The sequence below is a fragment of the Manis javanica genome, chromosome 5, assembly GCF_040802235.1.
Source record: "Manis javanica isolate MJ-LG chromosome 5, MJ_LKY, whole genome shotgun sequence".
NCBI lineage: Eukaryota > Metazoa > Chordata > Mammalia > Pholidota > Manidae > Manis > Manis javanica.
Genome location: NC_133160.1, coordinates 142,993,040 through 143,006,796, shown reverse-complemented (window position 1 = coordinate 143,006,796; position 13,757 = coordinate 142,993,040). Strand labels below are relative to the sequence as shown.

The following is a 13,757-nucleotide window of genomic DNA, read 5'->3' as shown; positions in this document are numbered from 1 at the left end:
TCAGTACTTGTATCCTTCCCAGCATCAAACATGCAGTAGATGTTCAAAAGAAAGTAGTTGAATGAGTGAATAGTAATTTATTTTCTGAAGAGAATTATACTGATTGATTTTTTTCGCTCCCTGCATAAATAATAATTGTCATATTGGCTGTTTTATACACATACATAACTTGCTGTCTTTACTTAGGTGTCAAATACCTTGGGGTACTTTGTGAAGAACATTCATCCTTAAATTTGGCTGAAGATCTATCTGCATCAGTGTCCTTTAGGAGGGGAACATCAATAAGCAGAGAACACCTACTTGGGGAGTGCGTTCTGTGTGTAAAGGATCTGTTTTTCTAAGTTGCCTCAGTTCTTTTAGCCTGGCAGGCAAGCTTTGATAAATGTTTTTGCTTCAGGGAACTGATCAGTGCTGATTAATGTCCCTAAAGCATTAGCTGGCTTTACAAAAGGTGGTGATACATGGACCCCCGGGAAGAGCAATGGGATTAGGGCAGGTAAATCCCTGTTTGATAGAGAAACCAGGTGCAGAGAGATGGGGAAGGAGGGGAAGCAGAATGTGTGGTGAGTGCCTGGGCACTGTTTGGCCTGATCTTGGGAGAGCCCCCAGCAAGCCCTGAAGGGGACAATCCCTCTTGTCCTTTACTGAGACCCTTAGAAGAAACTTACACTCCTTGGAGTTCCTCTGTGCTGTGCTATATCCTGTTTGAAATTTTCAAAAGAGAATAATGAAAATGATGCTATTAATAAAATAGCTTACATTTATTTAACCTTTACCAGTCTCTATGTTTAGTTTATATTCAGTATCTCAATTCTCAGAGCTACTCTGGGAGGTAAGGGTCACTGTCCCTCCTTTACAGGTGAGGAGACTGACACTTTGAGAAGCCAGTTCAACCAAGCTGCCCTGATAGTAAATGTCAAAGTGAGGGTTTGACTCCAGGGCCTGTCTCACTCCAAAGCTGGGCATCATTACCCCTAAAGGAGAAAAGAATAATATTTTTTTTTCTTGAAAAATATGGGAGAGTATTGTGGAGGATGTAGAAACAGGGCGTAGGAGGAGCTGCCTCAATGTAGCACCGTGTGCTATGGTGACAGTTAAGAATGAGAAGAGACTACCCAGGTGACGGTTGCCACCACTGAAGCCACTTAGGCACGTGAGCAAACTCTGAAAAGATGTGGCAAAGATGAAAGCGCTTAGGTGAGTTTGGTGAGTTTATGGAGGGCTTGCTCTTTGGAAATTTTCCCTAATATCATTGATACATAGTTCTTGTCAGATACACTTAGACTTCTTAGGGGCATAGAAAATGTCTTACTTTAGCCTCAAGTTTGTCCGAACTGAGTCAGTAAGTCTCAGTGTACCACGTGCTGAAGCAGGGCACGTGGGGATGGGGTAAGCCCGTGTGCGGCCCAACCACCGGCTTCCTGAGCCTCCCGAGAGTCACTAAGAAGCCCTGCAGAGGGAGGACTGCGTTTGTCCTCTCTGTTCTCTCCTGGAGGAGCTCCGAAGAGGAGAGAACCAGCCCCAGGGAAAATAGTGCCAGGTGCTGCTGTGGCTGGGCCGGCTGACCCTGGGGGATGCAGGCAGCGCTGTACTGAGCTCTAGGCTTTGAGGAGACTTGAAATGCAGTCTTGTCCAGGCCACATTGGACTTGATCCCTGAATCATTAGATTTAGCAACTGCTGGGTTGGTGAGTGAGGTCCTAGGCATGCCTCCTGCCCAGTGAGCTGCACAGACTTCCCTATGCCTCTTGCTACTCCTGTGGCACCAGTCCTTGTCCCTGTGCCCTCCTTACCTGTATCACCAAGGATCACCTGACTGGTCAGGGAGTAGGTGTGAGAATGTTTTATTTTCCTTTCCCCAGTCCACCTGCTTTTCCTTTGGGGCTTTTGTTTTGTTCTGCACTGCCCTTGCCCCACCCCCCCATCTCTCTCTCTCTCTCTCTCTCTCTCTCTCTCTCTCACACACACACACACACACACACACACACACACGCAGTATGTTTATCCTCTTCTTGCTTCCATGATCCAAGTCCAGCCCATTGCTAGGCTGTGCTGACGTCTGCCATCCCCTCCCAAACACTGTCTACCCAATTCCTTTCTTGGGTTCATCCCTCTCCAAGCAAATAAACCATTTCCTGAACAGTGCCTGATGGGCTTCCCCATTCCATTAGGTTAAATCCTTGTCTTTCGTTTAATTTACTATATATTTTCATATATCAATCCTGGAACAAGTAGGCACTCTGGAACTACTTGTTTAAACACGTCCCATCCAACCAAATTACAGGTGTACTCTCTTGCATTGGAATTTCAGGTTCATTTTAACCACAGTTAGTCCATTGGTGTAAAGGCCTGAGACTATACGTCACCCTTCCAACTTCCTCTCCTACTGCTCGCCCCACCCACCATGCTGGACTCCAGCCAGACAGCTCATTTCAGTTCCTCAAACCCACTAGACTCTTTTGTACCTCAGGCCTTTGTAGCTACTCTTCCTTCTCTTCCAAGTAATCTTTCTTGCCTCCACCCCTGCCTGACTCTTAGCAGGTCTTGCTACTTCTCATCTTTGGACTTGCAGCTAGAACTTCCTCTCCTCAGAGTGGCCTCTCACCACTTTATGTACAGTGAGTCCCTGGCCCTTCATTCTTTATCACTACACTGTGTTCCCTTCACAGCCGGTCACAATTTGTTGTAATGTATCTGCCTGCTGCCTGTGTAGCGTCTGTCTTTCTCCCTAGGACATCAGCAACATGAAGAAAGGCACGGGTTCTGTTGTTCCTGGCACCCACGCCACACCTGGAACAGCCTGGCGCAAAGGAGATGCTCAACGAGAATTAGTTGAGTGGATGAATGAATAATTGAATGAGTATTTTTCATCATCTTTTTCCTCTTTTTATAATCCTTGAAAATAACTAGGTACTTTCTCACTGTTATTCTTCTAGTTACATAAAGAAACAATTTTCCCCTGAATGTAGTTTTAGGGTTTTAGCTGTGCATTCTTCTCTTTCAAGGGTCCTGTGCCATTTTATGTTCTTGAACCATAAGGCAGATCTTTATTTTTATTTATTTACTTATTTATTTTAAAAAATTTTTTATTAAGGTATGATTGATATACACTCTTATGAAGGTTTCACATGAAAAAACAATGTGGTTACTACATTTACCCATATTATCAAATCCCCACCCATACCCCAGTGCAGTCACTGTTCATCAGTGCAGAGAGATGCCACAGATCCACTATGTGTCTTCTCTGTGCTGCACTGTTCTCCCTGTCATCCCCCACACCATGTGTACTAAACATAATACCCCTCAGTCCCCTTCTCCCTCCCTCCCCAGCTGCCCTCCCACACCCCTCCCCTTTGGTAACCCCTAGTTCATTCTTGGAGTCTCTGAATCTGCTGCCATTTTGTTCCTTCAGTTTTGCTTCATTGTTATACTCCACAAATGAGGGAAATCATTTGGTACTTGTCTTTCTCCTCCTGGTTTATTTCACTGAGCATAGTACTTTCTAGCTCCATCCATGCTGTTGCAAATGGTAGGATTTGTTTCTTTCTTATGACTGAGTAATATTCCATTGTGTATATATACCACATCTTCTTTATCCATTCATCTACTGATGGACACTTAGGTTGCTTCCATATCTTGGGTATTGTAAAAAGTGCTGTGGTGAACATAAGGGTGCATATGTCTTTTTGAATCTGAGAAGTTGTATTCTTTGGGTATATTCCAAGAAGTGGAATTCCAGGGTCAAATGGTATTTGTACTTTTAGTTTTTTGAGGAACGTCCATACTGCTTTCCACAATGATTGAACTAGCTTACCCTCCCACCAGCAGTGTAGGAGGGTTCCCCTTTCTCCACATCCTTGCCTACATTTGTTGTTCTTAGTATTTTCGATGCTGGCCATCCTTACTGGTGTGAGGTGATATCTCATTGTGGTTTTAATTTGCATTTCCCTGATGATTAGTGATGTGGAGCATCTTTTCATGTGTCTGTTGGCCATCTGAATTTCTTCTTTGGAGAACCATCTCTTCATATCCTCTGCCCATTTGTTAATCAGGGTATTTGCTTTTTGGGTGTTGAGGCCGGTAAGTTCTTTATATATTTTGGATGTTAACCCCTTGTCGGATATGTCATTTACAAATATATTCTCCCATACTGTAGGATGGACCAAAAGGCAGATCTTATCTTGCCTCCTGTTCTTCCCTGCCCTTGGGAGATGTGCCCCTTTCCCAGGCAGCTGTTCTCTCAGAGTTCAAAAACACCTGGTGTTCTGAACCCTGACTTAATATCCTGGAATAAAATGTCCAGATGAAACTGGGGAAGTCAATGTGATTATAGAGAACAACATGTAAAATGGGGGACACTGGGAGTGAGGCCCTGAAATTGAGGCAGAATATTAAGGAGAAGAAATACTGCTGAGGGCATGTGCCCTAGATTTCCTGAGTTAGAGAGATGATGTCTTCTTCACACTGATTACAAATCAAGCCTCCAGGTATGTGGCACGTGGGATGGAGGGTTGACACCACCAGTTTGGAATGGGCTCTGCTGACCAGGAGCACCAGCAACAGCTGGAAACCTGTGGGAAATGTGGAATCTTGGGCCCAGCACTGGGCCTTCTGCACCAGAGTCAGTGTGTTTGACAAGCCACTCAGCTCATTTATATGCCCAACACATTTTGAGAATCTCCAGTCTATGCTAGATAATTGCTGGAAATTCATGTTGTGAAAGGCAGAGAAAGCATCTGGTAATTACTGGCATGTGTTCATGATGGCTTCATCTACCGGGAGTGAGGGAATCGGCCTGTGTGAGCTCTCCTCTGGCCACAAAGAGGCTGAAGTTGACACGGGCTGGGACAGTTAGCGTGATCTTCTCACAAGATGGGGAACTAGGGGAATAGTTGATTATTGTAGGCTCTAGAGGAACAGATTTCAAAATGTCCAAAGATGAGTTTGATACAAGGCACTTTAAGGGAAGACAGCATGATAAGGTGAGAGACTTTGCAAACAGGACCTCTGCTATGTGTGAACCTAAAAATGGTACCAGTGATGAAGGAAAGGAAGTGGTGTCTAGAAAGATGGGTGTGGCAGCCCAAGGTAACTAGGGAATCCAGAGACGCACAGAAGGAGGGAGGAAGAACACAAAATCAAGCATAAATTTAGAAGACTTGCTTGGATCTGTACCAAGAATGGCAAGTGTTTAAGGAAAGAAAAATAAATGTAACTTGTTAAAGTGTTGATGACAAAAAGAGTGTGGCTCACGAACTAGAGAAGAACAGTTCTGCAATTTGGAAAACAGAGTGTCTTGGCCTCAGCAAGGCTGCCCTGACCACAGGCCCACACTCTGTCACTCTTGATCCCATCCCACTCTTGTATTTATTTCAGGGCATTTATTGCTGCTTGGAATTGTCTAGTTTATTTATTGTCTCTTATTCATTATCTACTTTGAACTCTTCTAGAACATTAACTCTTTAAGAGTAATGAGTTCTTTTACCTAATTGGCCAGCAGAATCCCAGCACCTAGAACAGTGCCTAGCACAGACAGGTGCCACATAAATGTGAATGAATGAACCAAAGTCTGAAACAATGCCAAACTCCTCAACCCCTGTGTTCCAGGGGTGGTAACCAAACTCTATTCACTTCTGTCTGCTCTAGCCAGATCTCGAGATGAGGCTTTCCAAAGGAAAATAAGGTTACGAATATGAAGGAAAGGGGAGAGTTAGTCACCTTTCTTGAGAACCTGTGCTATGCTTGTAACATGTGGCATAAATGATAACATTTAACCCTTACCCTAACAGAGGCTGGTATTCTCACTCCCATTTTACAGATGAAGAACTAAGGCTCAGAGAAGTCAACTGACTTGCCCCATACTACTCAGCCAGTAAGATGTAGAAGCTGATATGAATTAAGTCTCTTTGGTTCCAAAACCCATGCTCTTTTCACCATATTGAGGCTTGGTGGGAACTAGAGTAAAAGAGAAATGGGCCCTTTAACTGCTTTAAGTAAGATTAAATCTCCAAGCCCCAGACAAAACCATTCCAAAACTCTGTGGTGGTTAACAACAGGCACTTATTTTTTGTTCATGTGTCTGTGGGGTGGCTGGAGTTTGGCTGATGTAGGCTGAGCTCTGTTGGGTGTGGGTTGGGTTTAGGTCTGTTCCATGAAACTTTCACTAAGCTGGTAGAGTGGGCCTCCTGGGGCATGTCCTTCCCTTGGAAATGGCAGGAGCACAAATGCAAAGAGTGGAAACACCTAATACGTAAGACCTAGACTTAGAAGACACACGTTGTTTCTTGTGCCCACATTCCAGTGGCTGAAGCAAGTCACATGCCATCCAAGCTCAGCACCAATGAAGTGGGAGGCACATACCATCTCTAATGGGGAGAACTACGGAGTCATGTGCAAAGGGGACAGATTCCAGGAAGAGTGAACATGGGGAATAATGATGCGATTGACCATAGCATGTGTGGAACACACGTGGTGTGCAGGCACTGCACCTTGTGCTTCAAATACATGATTTTGTTGAAGCCTCACAAAGCTCCGACTTGGTGAGAGTACTATTACCCCTATATTTCAGTGAGAAAATTTAGGCTCGGAGAGGTTAGTTGCTCAAATTTTTACTGAAGTAAATGGCCAAGCAGATACACAGACCCAGGTGTGCTCAGCACCAAAACCTGTATTCTTCACCTTGAGGTTCTGTTGAAAGAACGGGCATCTGTGATGAAAGAGAAACTGCCAGTAATTTTTCACAAACTGGGTGATAGAGAAGGGACCAGAAGACTAGGCATACACGAGATAAACTTGCAAGGAGTGGGAGAAAGTGGGCTCCTGAAACTCTATATAAGTTTGAGTTTCTTTCTGAGTTGAGGATGGGTGTCTGGTAAAATAAAACACTAGGGCTGGGACAATTGGACTGATCCTCATGACTTTTTCAGCCACCATTCTTGTGGCTGGCCTAATAAATCTATCTGGACATTAATAGGAGACTGGTGGAATTCATTTGAATTTCCTCATGCTAATCCTTTAGCTCTGGGGGGTAATATTCAGCCACCTTTTCTGTTTTCAGTCTTGGTTTTATATCCTGTGCTCTTGTACTCTTTAATGCCTACCTTAATTCCCAACTTGCTATACCCTGGACCTTTGACTTGGGTCCACTCAGGGTGGCTTGAGGGAGCCTTGCATGAATGCCCATATGTAGGTTCCTGCTGCTCACCACACCGCTTTGCAAATAGTTTCCAGACAAAGCCTGGCTCCTCATCCCATTCTCTCCTTACCAACCTGGAATGCCATCAGAATTCTCCCAAGTCTTATCACCCCAAGAAGAGATAGCTCCCCCTACAACATTCTGGAACAAATTTAGAACCAGTGCTTATGGACATTTCTAAAAGTGATCCTTGGGTGGGTATCATGAGCTCAGTAAAGATGAATGTGGTCTAGCAAATCTGAGTTCTTTGTTAAAAAACAGAACTGGCAGATCCAGGGAGGGTCATGGGAGTGTCCTGGATTTCAAGGGGTTTGACAGATACTTTCATGATCTTTTTTAGAAGATTGGAAAACACAGGCTGATTGAGGACAAATAGATTCATTCTTGGCTGGTTAAAAAATTATGCTGTCACTAATCGGATGGGCTGATTAATGACAGCTTGAGGGAGGCTGCTGGTGTTCAACAATAGAACTCTGTCCTCATTCAGGTCCTGTCCAGGCCCCACCCCGCCCAACCCGGCCTCCCCTCCTCCTGCCCCACCCTGTCTCTCTGTGAAGATGGAGGAGGCCGGTTTACAAAATTGGTAGGTGGCATAAACAAAGGTGGAGAAGCTGATACAAGAAATGAGAGGGTCAAGGTTTTAAAAATGACAATTAGAGAGGCGGAGCCAGGATGGCAGCGTGAGTAGAGCAGTGGAAATCTCCTCCCAAAAACACATAGAGCTATGAAAATATAACAAAGAAAAATCTTCCTAAAATAGAGACCACAGGACACAGGACAACATCCAGACCACATCCACACCTGCAAGAACCCAGCGCCTTGCAAAGGGGGTAAGATACAAGCCCCGGCCTAGCGGGACCCGAGCGCCCCTCCCCCCAGCTCCCGGCGGGTGGAAAGAAACCGGAGCGGTTTTTTTTTTTTTTTTGGCGAGTGCTTTTTGGAAGCCTTAAAGGGACAGAGCTCCCTTTGCTAGGGAGGCAGGGTGGCGGGACCGGTGAGCGGGTGCCTGGGACCAGCGCCTGAGGACAAAGAATATCACGCATTTTTCCCTGTGGGACCGGTGGGCGGGTGCCTGAGACCAGTGCCTGAGGACGGAGGAAATCGCGCGTTTCCCCCCTTTTTTTTTTTCTCTTTTTGGTGAGCGCTTTTTGGAAGCCTTAAAGGGACAGGGACCCCGGTGCTAGGGAGGCAGGGCAGTGGGACTGGTGGGCGGGTGCCTGAGACCGGCACCTGAGGATGGAGGAAATTGCGCGTTTTTCCCCCTTTCTTTTTTTTTTTTTTTCTCTTTTTGGCGAGTGCTTTTTGGAAGCTTTAAAGGGACAGGGACCCTGGTGCTAGGGAGGCAGGGTGGCGGGACTGGTGAGCGGGTGCCTGGGACCGGCACCTGAGGACAAAGAATATCGTGCGTTTTTCCCTGCGGGACCGGTGGGCGGGTGCTTTTTGGAAGCCTTGAAGGGACAGGGACCCTGGTGCTAGGGAGACAGGGCAGCAGGACCAGTGAGCGGGTGCCTGGGACCGGCACCTGAGGACAAAAAAAAATCGCATGTTTTTTCCTTTTTTTTTTTTTTTTTTCTGTTCCCTCTCTCATTGTTGCTGTTATTGTTTTGGTTTGGAGAGTGCTTTTTGGAAGTCTTAAAGGGGCAGCACAGGTCACTTAGACCAGAGGCAGGGAATCTGGGGATCTCTGGGCACTCTAACCCCCTGGGCAGCAGGGAGCACAGTGGCCCCTTATGGAGATAAATAGCCTCCCGGCCGCTCCCCCTCCAACGGGGCTCCACCATTTTGGAGGAGAAGCCCCAGCCAGGCCACGCCCACAGCAACAGCGGAGATAAACCCCATAGCAACCGGGCAGGAAGCAGAAGCCCTGTCTGCACACAGCTGCCCAGCACAAGCCACTAGAGGTCGCTATTCTCCCAGGAGAGGAAGGCCACAAACCAACAAGAAAGAAAGCTCTTCCAGCGGTCACTTGTACCAGCTCTGCAAACTATCTCTATCACCATGAAAAGGCAAAACTACAGGCAGACAAAGATCACAGAGACAACACCTGAGAAGGAGACAGATCTAACAAGTCCTCCTGAAAAAGAATTCAAAATAAAAATCATGAACATGCTGACAGAGATGCAGAGAAAAATGCAAGAGCAATGGGATGAGATGCAGAGAAAAATGCAAGAGCAGTGGGATGAAGTCCGGAAGGAGATCACAGATGTCAGGAAGGAGATCACAGAAGTGAAACAATCCCTGGAAGGATTTATAAGCAGAATGGATAAGATGCAAGAGGCCATTGAAGGAATAGAAGCCAGAGAACAGGAACGTATAGAAGCTGACATAGAGAGAGATAAAAGGATCTCCAGGAATGAAACAACACTAAGAGAACTATGTGACCAAACCAAAAGGAATAATATTCGTATTATAGGGATACCAGAAGAAGAAGAAAGAGGAAAAGGGATAGAAAGTCTCTTTGAAGAAATAATTGCTGAAAACTTCCCCAAACTGGGGGAGGAAATAATCGAACAGACCATGGAATTACACAGAACCCCCAACAGAAAGGATCCAAGGAGGACAACACCAAGACACATAGTAATTAAAATGGCAAGGATCAAGGACAAGGAAAGAGTTTTAAAGGCAGCTAGAGAGAAAAAGGTCACCTATAAAGGAAAACCCATCAGGCTAACATCAGACTTCTCGACAGAAACTCTACAGGCCAGAAGAGAATGGCATGATATATTTAATGCAATGAAACAGAAGGGCCTTGAACCAAGGATACTGTATCCAGCACGACTATCATTTAAATACGATGGCTGGATTAAACAATTCCCAGACAAGCAAAAGCTGAGGGAATTTGCTTCCCACAAACCACCTCTACAGGGCATCCTACAGGGACTGCTCTAGATGGGAGCACCCCTAAAAATAGCACAGAACAAAACACACAACATATGAAGAATGGAGGAGGAGGAATAAGAAGGGAGAGAAGAAAAGAATCTCCAGACAGTGTATATAACAGCACAATAAGCGAGTTAAGTTAGGCAGTAAGATACTAAAGAAGCTAACCTTGAACCTTTGGTAACCACGAATCTAAAGCCTGCAATGGCAATAAGTACATATCTCTCAATAGTCACCCTAAATGTAAATGGACTTAATGCACCAATCAAAAGACATAAAGTAATAGAATGGATAAAAAGGCAAGACCCATCTATATGCTGCTTACAACCCAAAGATCACTTTAAACCCAAAGATAAGCATAGACTAAAAGTCAAGGGATGGAAAAACATATTTCAGGCAAACAACAGTGAGAAGAAAGCAGGGGTTGCAGTACTAATATCAGACAAAATAGACTTCAAAACAAAGAAAGTAACAAGAGATAAAGAAGGATACTACATAATGATAAAGGGCTCAGTCCAACAAGAGGATATAACCATTCTAAATATATATGCACCCAATACAGGAGCACCAGCATATGTGAAGCAAATACTAACAGAACTAAAGAGGGAAATAGACTGCAATGCATTCATTTTAGGAGACTTCAACATGCCACTCACCCCAAAGGATAGATCCACCGGGCAGAAAATAAGTAAGGACACACAGGCACTGAACAACACACTAGAACAGATGGACCTAATAGACATCTATAGAACTCTACATCCAAAAGCAACAGGATATACATTCTTCTCAAGTGCACATGGAACATTCTCCAGAATAGACCACATACTAGCTCACAAAAAGATCCTCAGTAAATTCCAAAATATTGAAATTCTACCAACCAATTTTTCAGACCACAAAGGTATAAAAGTAGAAATAAATTCTACAAAGAAAACAAAAAGGCTCACAAACACATGGAGGCTTAACAACATGCTTCTAAATAATCAATGGATCAATGAACAAATCAAAATAGAGATCAAGGAATATATAGAAACAAATGACAACAACGACACTAAGCCCCAACTTCTGTGGGACGCAGCGAAAGCAGTCTTAAGAGGAAAGTATATAGCAATCCAGGCACACTTGAAGAAGGAAGAACAATCCCAAATGAATAGTCTAACATCACAATTATCAAAACTGGAAAAAAAAGAACAAATGAGGCCTAAAGTCAGCAGAAGGAGGGATATAATAAAGATTAGAGAAGAAATAAACAAAATTGAGAAGAATAAAACAATAGCAAAAATCAATGAAACCAAGAGCTGGTTCTTCGAGAAAATAAACAAAATAGATAAGCCTCTAGCCAAACTTATTAAAAGAAAAAGAGAATCAACACAAATCAACATAATCAGAAATGAGAATAGAAAAATCACGACAGACTCCACAGAAATACAAAGAATTATTAAAGACTACTATGAAAACCTATATGCGAACAAACTGGAAAACCTAGAAGAAATGGACAACTTCCTAGAAAAATACAACCTCCCAAGACTGACCAAGGAAGAAACACAAAAGTTAAACAAACCAATTACGAGCAAAGAAATTGAAACAGTAATAAAAAAACTACCCAAGAACAAAACCCTGGGGCCGGATGGATTTACCTCGGAACTTTATCAGACACACAGAGAAGACATAATACCCATTCTCCTTAAAGTGTTCCACAAAATAGAAGAAGAGGGAATACTCCCAAACTCATTCTATGAAGCCAACATCACCCTAATACCAAAACCAGGAAAAGACCCCACCAAAAAAGAAAATTACAGACCAATATCCCTGATGAATGTAGATGCAAAAATACTCAATAAAAGATTAGCAAACAGAATTCAACAGTATATCAAAAGGATCATACACCACGACCAAGTGGGATTCATCCCAGGGATGCAAGGATGGTAGAACATTCGAAAATCCATCAACATCATCTACCACATCAACAAAAAGAAAGACAAAAACCACATGATCATCTCCATAGATGCTGAAAAAGCATTTGACAAAATTCAACATCCATTCATGATAAAAACTCTCAGCAAAATGGGAATAGAGGGCAAGTACCTCAACATAATAAAGGCCATATATGATAAACCCACAGCCAGCATTATACTGAACAGCGAGAAGCTGAAAGCATTTCCTCTGAGATCGGGAACAAGACAGGGATGCCCACTCTCCCCACTGTTATTTAACATAGTACTGGAGGTCCTAGCCATGGCAATCAGACAAAACAAAGAAATACAAGGAATCCAGATTGGTAAAGAAGAAGTTAAACTGTCACTATTTGCAGATGATATGATACTGTACATAAAGAACCCTAAAGACTCCACTCCAAAACTACTAGAACCGATATCGGAATACAGCAAAGTTGCAGGATACAAAATTAACACACAGAAATCTGTAGCTTTCCTATACACTAACAATGAATCAATAGAAAGAGAAATCAGGAAAACAATTCCATTCACCATTGCATCAAAAAGAATAAAATACCTAGGAATAAACCGAACCAAAGAGGTGAAAGACTTATACTCTGAAAACTACAAGTCACTCTTAAGAGAAATTAAAGGGGACACTAATAAATGGAAACTCATCCCATGCTCATGGCTAGGAAGAATTAATATCGTCAAAATGGCCATCCTGCCCAAAGCAATACACAGATTTGATGCAATCCCTCTCAAATTACCAGCAACATTCTTCAATGAATTGGAACAAATAATTCAAAAATTCATATGGAAACACCAAAGACCCCGAATAGCCAAAGCAATCCTGAAAAAGAAGAATAAAGTAGGGGGGATCTCACTCCCCAACTTCAAGCTCTACTACAAAGCCATAGTAATCGAGACAATTTGGTACAGGCACAAGAACAGAGCCACAGACCAGTGGAACAGATTAGAGACTCCAGAAGTTATCCCAAACATATATGGTCAATTAATATTTGATAAAGGAGCCATGGACATACGATGGCAAAATGACAGTCTCTTCAACAGATGGTGCTGGCAAAACTGGACAGCTACATGTAGGAGAATGAAACTGGACCATTGTCTAACCCCATATACAAAGGTAAACTCAAAATGGATCAAAGACCTGAATGTAAGTCATGAAACCATTAAACTCTTGGAAAAAAACATAGGCAAAAACCTCTTAGACATAAACATGAGTGACCTCTTCTTGAACATATCTCCCCGGGCAAGGAAAACAACAGCAAAAATGAGCAAGTGGGACTACATTAAGCTGAAAAGCTTCTGTACAGCGAAAGACACCATCAATAGAACAAAAAGGAACCCTACAGTATGGGAGAATATATTTGAAAATGACAGATCCGATAAAGGCTTGATGTCCTGAATATATAAAGAGCTCACACGCCTCAACAAACAAAAAACAAATAACCCAATTAAAAAATGGGCAGAGGAACTGAACAGACAGTTCTCTAAAAAAGAAATACAGATGGCCAAGAGACACATGAAAAGATGCTCCACATCGCTAATTATCAGAGAAATGCAAATTAAAACTACAATGAGGTATCACCTCACACCAGTAAGGATAGCTGCCATCCAAAAGACAAACAACAAATGTTTGCGAGGCTGTGGAGAAAGGGGAACCCTCCTACACTGCTGGTGGGAATGTAAATTAGTTCAACCATTGTGGAAAGCAGTATGGAGGTTCAT

The 13,757-nt window shown here is 43.3% G+C and overlaps 1 long non-coding RNA gene across 1 annotated transcript in view; it reads left to right on the top strand.

The window, feature by feature from the left end:
• The first annotated feature begins 7,827 nt into the window (after nucleotides 1–7,827).
• Nucleotides 7,828–13,757, top strand: part of LOC108396916 (uncharacterized) — a 32,168-nt gene continuing 26,238 nt past the window's right edge. Inside the window, exon 1 of the long non-coding RNA XR_012131767.1 lies at nucleotides 7,828–8,024. This is a non-coding gene — a long non-coding RNA (uncharacterized lncRNA). The remainder of the gene's footprint in view (nucleotides 8,025–13,757) is intronic.